We start from the raw sequence: 9,849 nt of genomic DNA, 5'->3' as shown, positions 1-9,849 counted from the left end.
GCTACTACTACACATTAGTTATCTGAATTACACAGATACTTGTATTTAAAAATCCAATGAGCAAAGCTGTGATGTTTTAGGATTACCAATTCATTCTAAATAAACAGTAGTAAATATAATTTCTTTTATTCTCCTGTTATTTTGTCATGTTCATTGCTTAATTTTGTTTTTATTTTCATTTTAAAAAGTTAAAGCAGTGCATTTTCATGGAGAAATGGAACCAAACATCAAATGATTTTACTTTGCTGGGGTTGTTTCCTCAAAATCAAACTGGCCTACTTCTCTTGCTCCCGATCATCTCTGTGTTTGTTCTCGCCTGTTTGGGGAACTCAGGGATGACTGCCCTCATCTTCTTGGACCCACGGCTCCACACCCCCATGTACTTTCTCCTCAGCCAGCTCTCTCTCATGGACCTGATGTACATCTCCTCCACGGTCCCCAAGATGGCCATCAACTTCCTCTCTGGCCAGAAGAGCATCTCCTTCCTGGGCTGTGGTGTGCAAAGCTTCTTTTTCCTGACCATGGCCGGCTCAGAAGGTTTAATACTGGCCTCCATGGCCTATGACCGCTTTGTGGCCATCTGCCATCTGCCACCCCCTCCACTACTCCATCCGTAAAAGGTTGTGTGGGAAAATGATCCTGGGGTCCTGAACACTGGGCTCCATCAACTCCATGGCACACACTGTCTATGCCCTTCATCTTCCTTACTGCACGTCCAGGGCCATCAATCATTTCTTCTGTGATGTTCCTGCCATGTTGCCACTGGCCTGTGTAGATACCTGGGTCTATGAGTACTTGGTGTTTGTGAGCACAAGCCTGTTTCTCCTTGTTCCTTTCCTTGGCATCAATGCCTCCTATGGACAGGTCCTTTTTGCTGTCTTCCACATGCGCTCAAAAGAGGGAAGAAAAAAGGCCTTCACCACATGCTCAGCACATTTAACTGTGGTGACATTTTACTACACACCTTTTGTCTACACTTACCTCTGTCCCAGGAGTCTCCGCTCCCCAGCAGAGGATAAGATCCTTGCAGTCTTCTATACTATCCTCACCCCCATGCTCAATCCCATCATCTACAGCCTAAGAAACAAAGAGGTCCTGGGGACCATGAGAAGAGTGTATGGGATGTTCTCCCCCAAGAAGAAGTGAGCACGGTTGTCCCTGCTTTTCTGCATGGCTTCTCTCCATGCAGACTGAAAAACTCTAGAGCACTGCTGACCTATAGATGTATAATGTAATCTACATCTGTAATTAGATTTCTAGTGACACTTTTGTCAGTAAAATTAATTTAACTAATATATTGATCACTATAAACAAACATAATAATAATTAATGACCTTAATGGAAAACAATAGATTCCATATTAACAATGGGGATATTAATCACATTTTATTTTGTGCCATTAAAAGTTATCATATACCTTACATGTTCTTCTATACTAAAGTAATAATGTTCATACTGATGTTGATATGTTATCACATCTAAATGCTTTGAATGAAATTACTATTGTCTGTATACTTTGTTTTTCTTCCATTTTGTCAATGTGTCTAATTCTTACTTATAGCCCCCAAGCCCTAGCAACTTGGACTATAAACCCTTCAAGTGTCCCACAACACATGGGGCCAGTGTCTCCAAAATTACAGGACATCTGGGAGACTCAAAGTCCTCTCCTTCAGAGAAGTGGATGGGATCAGATGTATTAACACCTCACCAGCCATAAGCACATCCCTGAGACAAACTATTTTTTCAAGATCAGGCCATTCCCTGCCAGGTGGCATGGATCCTCCCTTATCACAGAAGCTATCCCAACTCAGTTACCCTGGCAACCAAACACAAAGACCACCAAAAAGATAATTTGCTGATGTCTTCAAAGGGTGCTAAAACAAGTAAGGTGGCACAAAACTGAGGCACATTCAGGGACCCAATGTCCTCTGTGAGAACCACCTCAACTCTGGAGGAGGTCCATGCACTTCCTATGCTGTCAGTAAAAAGTCAGAAGGTGGACTTGGGCAGGACTCTGGAAATTTCCCTGGTACTCAGTAAAACTGGAAGGCAGAAAGGCAGGTTGTCCCACTCCTGCCTGAGAGAACCCTCTCTCTTCCTTGAGACTGTCCCTTTTCTCTTCCCTATCCCTTATAATACAATCATGACTGCTACTTTGAACACCCTGTCTAAAATCTTTTGGACTTGATGGCAAAAATTGGGGCTTGAAGGGGGCTTCCTAGGGCCCCAGTTTCCCTGATGATCCCTGCTCTGAAACACTTAAGAGTTAGGCAAACCACGATTGTTACCTGCCTGGTTCTGGCCAGCCTTGGTGGTCTCACTGAATTTCTGCCCCAACCTAATCTTGTCTAGAGGACAGGCTGATGGAGGCGAGAATCCCTCTTCAGGGGCTGATGAACTTGTTGACAGAGTGACCACCAGACCATCTCAGAAATCATCAATATAACCTACATGAATATTTCCACTTTTAGAGGTCTGCCCACTCATGTCTTTTACCCTACTTTGATTAGGCAAAGGGGAAAGAGGGCACATAGGGAAGGAAAAATGGTGGACGGACATTAATACCCTAGGTACATGTATGACTGTACATATGGTGTAACGCTACATTGTGTATAATCAGAGAAATGAGAAGTTGTGCTGCACTTGTGTACAATGAATCAAATGCATTCTGCTGTCATATGCCTCATTTAAAAAAATAATTTAAAAATCACCACCCTATTTCAGGTGGGGGGGGTTAACTTGGGAGTTTATCTCTGCTTATCCTCTTGGCAAAAGTAAAAATCTCCTTGGCTGCTCATTTGGCACTTGGTCTTGTTTTGGCTTCCAAAATTGCAAGAAGGGAAAATGACCTTTGAGGACAAAAACTGGTGATGCTTTGTTCTTTCAGGAGCATATTTGGAAGCAGGAAGTTTGGACATCCCCAGCTGCCCGGAGGACAAAAAGCATGGAATCTACTCAGAGCACCACTGAGCTCTTTCTAAACTAAGGAGGGTTCCCAGGAGTCCAGGAAGCTCTGCCCCATTCCCAGGAACCTCACCCTGGAATGGCTCAGCTCCAGCAGGACTCCTGGGTTTCATTTGGGGGAGAGTCTCACAGGAAGCCCCCTGTACCTCACTTATTCTCAGCCTAGACACACCCTTAATCTTTTACACCTGTGTTCCCTGAAGCCCAGGAAGCCCATCCAAGGAGCTCTGATTTTCTTCCACTTAAACCCACAATGGGGCTGGTACCTTGTGGTGTGAAGAGGAGGAAATGAGAAGAGGACTGGGAACAGGAATAGACCAAGGAGGTCTGGGAAGGCACGGGGCTGGGAAGGGCTGTGGTGGCAGAGGAGCCTGTGCCATCTTCTAATACCTCATTTCCCTGGTCTTGTGATGTTGTCTTGGCTCTTCCATAGAGGTGTCTGCCCTCAGGGCAAAGGTGACCTGCTCCTAGGTCCTCAAACTGTGACCTGAGTCCCAGGAGTGAATGTCACCTGGGGGATGAGGGAAGTGCAGACCCTCAGCCCTCCCAGGACCCCTGAATCAGAGTGTGCCTCCCAGCTCTCAGGGGATCTGTGTGCTCAGTAAGTGGAGGAGTCCTGGAGAGAGTCTCCACCTGTCAAAGGCTAAAGGACTTTTTCACTTTGAAAGTTTGCTGTGCAGTAGGAACCTCAGGGATTGGAGTCAGAGAGGCCCTGGATAAATCCTGGTTCTCTTCTCCTCAACAAATCTCCTGATTCAACCTCCACATCTCAAGCACCAAGTGGGTACAGTGGGGAGGATGCCAGTCACACTGGCCTCTCACAAGCACAGAGATGAGATGACCTCCAAGCACCAGGTGGGAACCTGGCAAACACCAGGTGCTTCTCACAAGCACAATTAAAACACAACTGCAAAATCATCATGCTTCAAGAGTTAAATGATTCAAAATCAATGTCACATGTGAAAATCTTGGTGAATACAGAATCAAACCAGATATCAGGGACAATGACCAAGTTTGAGGAAGGAGGTGTTACAGGCATGGAGTCTTCAGAGAGACTGAAACACAGCAGAAACTCCCTTCAAACCCTTATTCTTGATCAAGTCAGAAAGGTTTCAGACATGTTACAGTAACAGGCATGCCTCTACTGAAGGGATAGGAAAAAGGGGAAGGGGACATGTTCAAGGGAAAGAGTAAGTCCACTCAGAGAGGTGATGAACAGTGTACCACCCCTGCACTCCAGTTTTATTGAGGTCCTACAGCGAAGTTTTCAGTAAGACCAGCTCATGTCTGCCTCTTGATTTTTGACTGACAATAAGGTGACATCAGAACACTGTCATTGCAACCCTATGTTACCTTTGCCCCTGCTGACCCATTCTAGTTGGATTCTTAACTATATATTCTTACAGGTTTATCATTAGGAGGAATTAACCTTATCTTTCAGAATCTGGTCTGGAAAAAGAGGGTCATGAAAGTTACTCCCATTAATGTTCATTACTACTTGAATATCTATGCAGATAGCAGGTAGTTTGCTGAGGAATGTAATGTATCCTGTCGTCTTAGGCCAGGCACAGCTGCAGGAAAATTGATTTATGTTAAATAAAGCATGTGGGGTCAGCAGTGGGCCCATTTTATAGTTATTCTCTTAACCTTGTGTTCCTACAATCCTTATCCATCTGTCTGGTGACAAAGGTCATAAAAAGACATGATTTTATGTAAGCCTGTTGGAGAATATGAGAAGAGAAAATGCCAAACCACTCTGAACTTAGCATTTGATACCATCCAGAAAGAGACCGTGGTTCACACCTAGTGCCCTGATAGATCTGAGATTCTAGATAAAATGCTGAGAGCACTATTGTGAATTAAAAACACACAACAGAAGCAGGACTCATAGTGGAGCTGCTTCCGGTGTGGCCCTGGTATGAGTTGGTGGGGTCAGGTCTGGGCATCTAGGGTATTGACTACAGAACCTGAGCTATTCTCTCACAGAACTCAAAATTCTGACCTTAAACAGACTTCCAGAAGGCCAGCCATACAAGGGTGCTGAGACTTGCAGGCTGAAACCTCCTCGCTCCACAGCTCAAAGACCAGTAGTGGTCCCACTGCAGCTGCTTCAGGCTGGATACATTACATTCCTCAGGCCCTCACTCTTTGCCCCCATCTCGGTTTCCCAGCAGCAGCCTTCTCAGTGCCCCCTTCAACTCCTTGTTTCTGAGGGTGTAGATCAGGGGATTAAGGAGGGGGGTGACGATGTTGGAGAAGAGGGTGAGGAACTAGCCCTGGTCCTGGGAAGACCTGCTTCCTGGCTGCATGTACATGTAGATGATGTTCCCGTAGAACAGGGAGACCATGTTGAGGTGGGAGTCACAGATGTTGAAGATTCTGTGTCTTCCTGAGGACAACTGGATTCTGAATACAGCCCTGATGATGTGGCCATAGGACATCAAGATGAAGACCAGGGGAGACAGCATGATGCCCATGGCCAGGACAAAAATAGTACCTTTGATAGCCACCTTGCTGATTCAGGGCATTCAGGGCATGCAGGGAGAGCATCTTACACAGGAAGTGGTCCAACTTGTTGTGCCAGCAGTGAGGTAATCATAGGGCAACTGGAGACATGACCAAGAAATTGGCCACCCCACAGCCCCAGGCTCCGGTCACCAAGCCCAGGCAGTGTCTGGAATTCATGATCACCATGTAGTACAGAGACTTGCAGATGGCCACAGACCTTTCATAGGCCATGATTGTTTGCAATAAACAGGCCACCCATGCCCAGGAACAGGAAGAGCTGGACAACACAGCCCACCTAGCTGATGGTCTTATCGCAGCCACTCATATTTTGGAGCAGCTGGGGAATGGAGCTGGTGGTGAATCTGAGGTCTAGGAAGGACAGGTGGGTGAGAAAGAAGTACATGGGCGTGTGAAGCTGAGGGTCCAGCCGAGACACCAGAATGATGCTGTTGTTGCCCACCAGGGTCAGCAGGTAGGCTACCAGAATGACCATAAAGAGGATCCTCTCCAGGGGAGAGTGTCAGAAAATCCCAAGAGAATGAAGGAGCCCTGGCTGCTTCTGTTTTCCAGTCTATCTCTACTGCACCTGAGGAGAGGTGTCAACTCCAGTAGTGGCAATGGCTGATGCTGGGGAGTATGGACTCCTTGTCAGGCATAAATGAGCACAGTGCAGATTTATTTACTCACTTACCCCCTAAACAGTGGTGTGGAGGTTCTGCTATGATTATTATTATCCTCATCTTACAGAAAAGGAAACTGACACACCTATGTATTAAGTAAATGTCACATGTAGATTGTCAGAGCTAGTCTGCACTCAGGGAATATGGCTGATATCTTAATCTTTATCCACCCTGGTGCTCTGTCATTCCAGAGAGGCTAAGACACACACTTGCCAAGCTCCAACCTTTGCTTCTTCCAGAACCACAAGTTCCTGAGCTCCTGTCCAAACTTCAGAGGAACAAAAGATCACCTCAAAGAACCACCTGGTAGGATTTAGGAAATACCATATGCAGCTGATCCTTGAACATCATGGGTACATGGGTACGTTCATACAAAAATCTTTTGTACTAAATGTATTGTTAACATGTTTGGATACTTGAAAGATTTTGATAAACTCAAAGACCAAACATATGAATATTTAAATATTTGAGTGTCACAGGTTTCATTCAGTATTACTGTGTTTTTGAACACAGCAGGTGGATTGCAAGGGAGTCTCAGCAATTTAGCAAGGCCCTCAGCATCTTAAGGAGATCTATTTCAAAATTAAAAGAAAAAAGAAGGGCTGGGAATGTGGCTCAAGTGGTTAAGTACCCCAGGGTTCAATCCCCAATACCAATAAAAATGTCAGGAACAACAGAAACAAACAAAAATTTTCTATTCTTATAAATTTTAGTTTTAATTTACATAGACATATTGAAATCCAAAAGGCTCCTAGAAAACACAATCGTTTACATTTGTAATTTTTCTCCAGGCACACAATACATAAAGGAGTTCTTTCTGCCACAGGGACCAATGCCACAGTTTTCTCTCTTTGCCTTTTTCCCATTCCATGATGGAATAATTGCCATGTTGAGGAAGAGGAACTCTTACACACTGTTGGATGGAATGTAAAATAGTATAGTCATTATGAAAAAAAATGGAGAGTTCCTTAGAAACTAAAAGTAGAACTTTCAGAGGATTCAGCAATAGTATATTGGGTGTATATACAAAGGAAATGATTTATTCAAAGAGATGCCTGCACTCCTTTGCTTGCAGTAGCATTTTAACATAAGCCAAGGCCATTTCATACTGGTTACGGGAATCATCCAACAAAATATAATCATTGTATATATTTATACCCCAAACATTCATGCAACTACCCACATGAACAAAACCTTCTCAATATAAAGATTCAAAGAAACCAGAACACTGGGAGATTCCAACACATATTTCTTCCCAGTAGATTGATCATCCAGAAATATACTAATTTAAGACCCTTCAGAACTAAAAATCATTATTAATCAAAAGGATCCAGAAGCCATCCATCAAATATTTCATTCATTGACAACCAAATTCAGTTCATTCTCAGTGGCACATGGAATTTTCCCTAAAATACATCATATTTTAGGGCTCAAAGCAGGTCTATCAAATATAAAAATTAGAGATAACTCCTTGCATTTGATGAGATAATAATGGATTAAAATTTTTAAAAAAAGATAAAAAGCAGAAACCATTATAACACCTGAAGATTACATAATACAATTTTGAAAGAAGAACCTATCATAAAAGAAATCCAGGGAGAAATAATTTTTTGAAACAAATGAAAGAAGATACAATATGCCAAATCTTTGAGAGAATATGAAGGCTATTCTAAAAGAAAAAATATATAACTTCGATTTTCTACATTAATAACAGAAAGATTTGGCTAATGTTTTCTGTTGCCTTTATTTCAATAGCAATTCTACTGAAAATTGTACTTACTTCTAAAAGGACCAAGTACTTGTTTTAGAGTACTCAACAGCTTTTAACATGTACCATGAGATTAGACTTACAGCACCCCCTTTCTCCAGGAGAACAGGGTTGACCTTACATTGCTGACATCCTCTCCAAGGATCCCTGACACACTCTTTAAAAACAAGCAAATCTGACATTTTTTAGGCTGCAGGTGACCTAGTGGTAATGTGTTCCTCACTTGTAAGTCTCACACAATCTCTATGATCATGCCATCTACAAATCTAGCAGGCCCATATGGGATTCTTCCACCAAAATGCTCTGAACAGACAGGCACTCTTAACAGCTTCAGAGACTCCTGCACTGCAGAGGCTTTCACAACTCTTTTATGAAATGCTCAAACCCTGCACTCAAGGCTGAACACTTCACCCCCCTGCTCAAGGCTGAATACTAAACACCACCCCCACCCCCCTGCCGCCCCCAACCCCCCAAGGCTGAACACTGAACCCCCCTTATGCCAAGAAGGCAGCTTGCAAACCCAGAGACCCTATTATATTTAGGCAGCACAGCAGAAGGGCTACATATCCCTTCTGCTGGGCTCCCTCTCTTTCTCAAACATACATTGGAGAAAGAATATTTTTTTCAAAAAATGGTGCTGCAAAGTAGTAATTTAGATGTAGCAAAATGGAATTAAACCTCTACTTGTCACCACGTACAAAACTCAAATTAAAGTGGATCAAGCACCTAGAAATTAGATTGGAGACTCTCCACTTAATAAAAGAAAAAGTAGGCCCACGTTTTCATCATGTCAGATTAGGGCTTGACTTCAGCTCATGCTCTCTCTCCCAGAGGTCACCATCTTCACCAAGTTCCAAGCAAAGGCTTCCTACCTGAATTAGTATCCAGCCCAATCAAAAAGTTCCACCTGAAAAGGGCTGGGGCCAAGAACCTGTCACTTTAACTAATTTCTAATTATCTTCAGCTGTCAGTCACGATACAGAGGCAAGCCTGGCCAATCAGGGACGCGGGTGGAACTGTCCAATCAGGTGCGCCAATGGAGGGGAAGGGCGGGCTTCTCCAATCTCAGGAGGTTTTGTCTTCGTCAACTCCGCTTTGCCCTTTCAAGGCCCAAGTGACTCTGTACCTCCTGTGTTGCAATATCGGGTGCCGGGAAGTTCCTGGAGAGAAGACTGGGTCACCAAGGAAGCCAAAACTGGTGAGGTTGCGACCAGGGCTGATGGGACTCCCACAGCACCTGCCCTGGGGCCCTGGCATGGCGGTGAGCTAGGGAGTGTGGCAGAGTTGCCTCCTGCGGGTGGTCCATTGTCTCCGTTCCCTGGTCCCACCCGTTGGGCTGGGTGGTGGGTCCTTGAAGTCAGGGGCAGAGCATTCAACCTTGTCCCTGCTGGCTGGTGGCCCTGAGCTTCTTTCCTCTGCTCCCACATGGTGAGGTGGGTGTTGGCTTCCTGAGGTTGGTCAGAGCCTGGGGTCTTGTCCTGGCTAGCATATGGCAAGGGCCCAGGGTTGGGATGGGTGGCTACTCTCTGTGGTCAGCTGTGAAGCCTAAGGCCCTTTTGCTGCTGGTTGGTCTCCCTGGACCCTCTCCAGTGGTTCCTCATTGTTGGATGGGTGGCCTAGGTCCCTGGGGTCCCCTCCCCTCCCTGCTGGTTTCCTATTTAGAACGTCTGATAAGGTTAGTGATATATTCTGAGAAGTTTAGTAGTTTTAAGAATTTTCGTCTGACACAGTAAGTAAGGTAATTGGCTATTACAGGGCTTAAGATAGCCCAAGATAATGCTTGCTCTCCACACAGAACTTGTCTTCCTGCCTTCATATTGGTCTAGTTAGCCAAAGTCAAGTTGTCTGAAGGTTCTTTGATGTAAATGAAAGTGATACTTCCAGTTATCAGTGAGGAGTCCTGCCTCCCCACATGTTGAAGTCTGAACG

At 44.6% G+C, this 9,849-nt stretch overlaps 2 pseudogenes; one reads left to right on the top strand and one right to left on the bottom strand.

The window, feature by feature from the left end:
- Window positions 1–206: 206 nt before the first annotated feature.
- LOC144254597 (olfactory receptor 2L13-like) lies at window positions 207–1,146 on the top strand (annotated as a pseudogene).
- Window positions 1,147–5,105: 3,959 nt separating this feature from the next.
- LOC144256844 (olfactory receptor 2W3-like) lies at window positions 5,106–9,177 on the bottom strand (annotated as a pseudogene).
- Window positions 9,178–9,849: the final 672 nt, after the last annotated feature.

The sequence above is a fragment of the Urocitellus parryii genome, chromosome 1 (assembly GCF_045843805.1).
Source record: "Urocitellus parryii isolate mUroPar1 chromosome 1, mUroPar1.hap1, whole genome shotgun sequence".
Lineage (NCBI taxonomy): Eukaryota > Metazoa > Chordata > Mammalia > Rodentia > Sciuridae > Urocitellus > Urocitellus parryii.
This window is presented reverse-complemented; position numbering and strand designations above follow the sequence as displayed.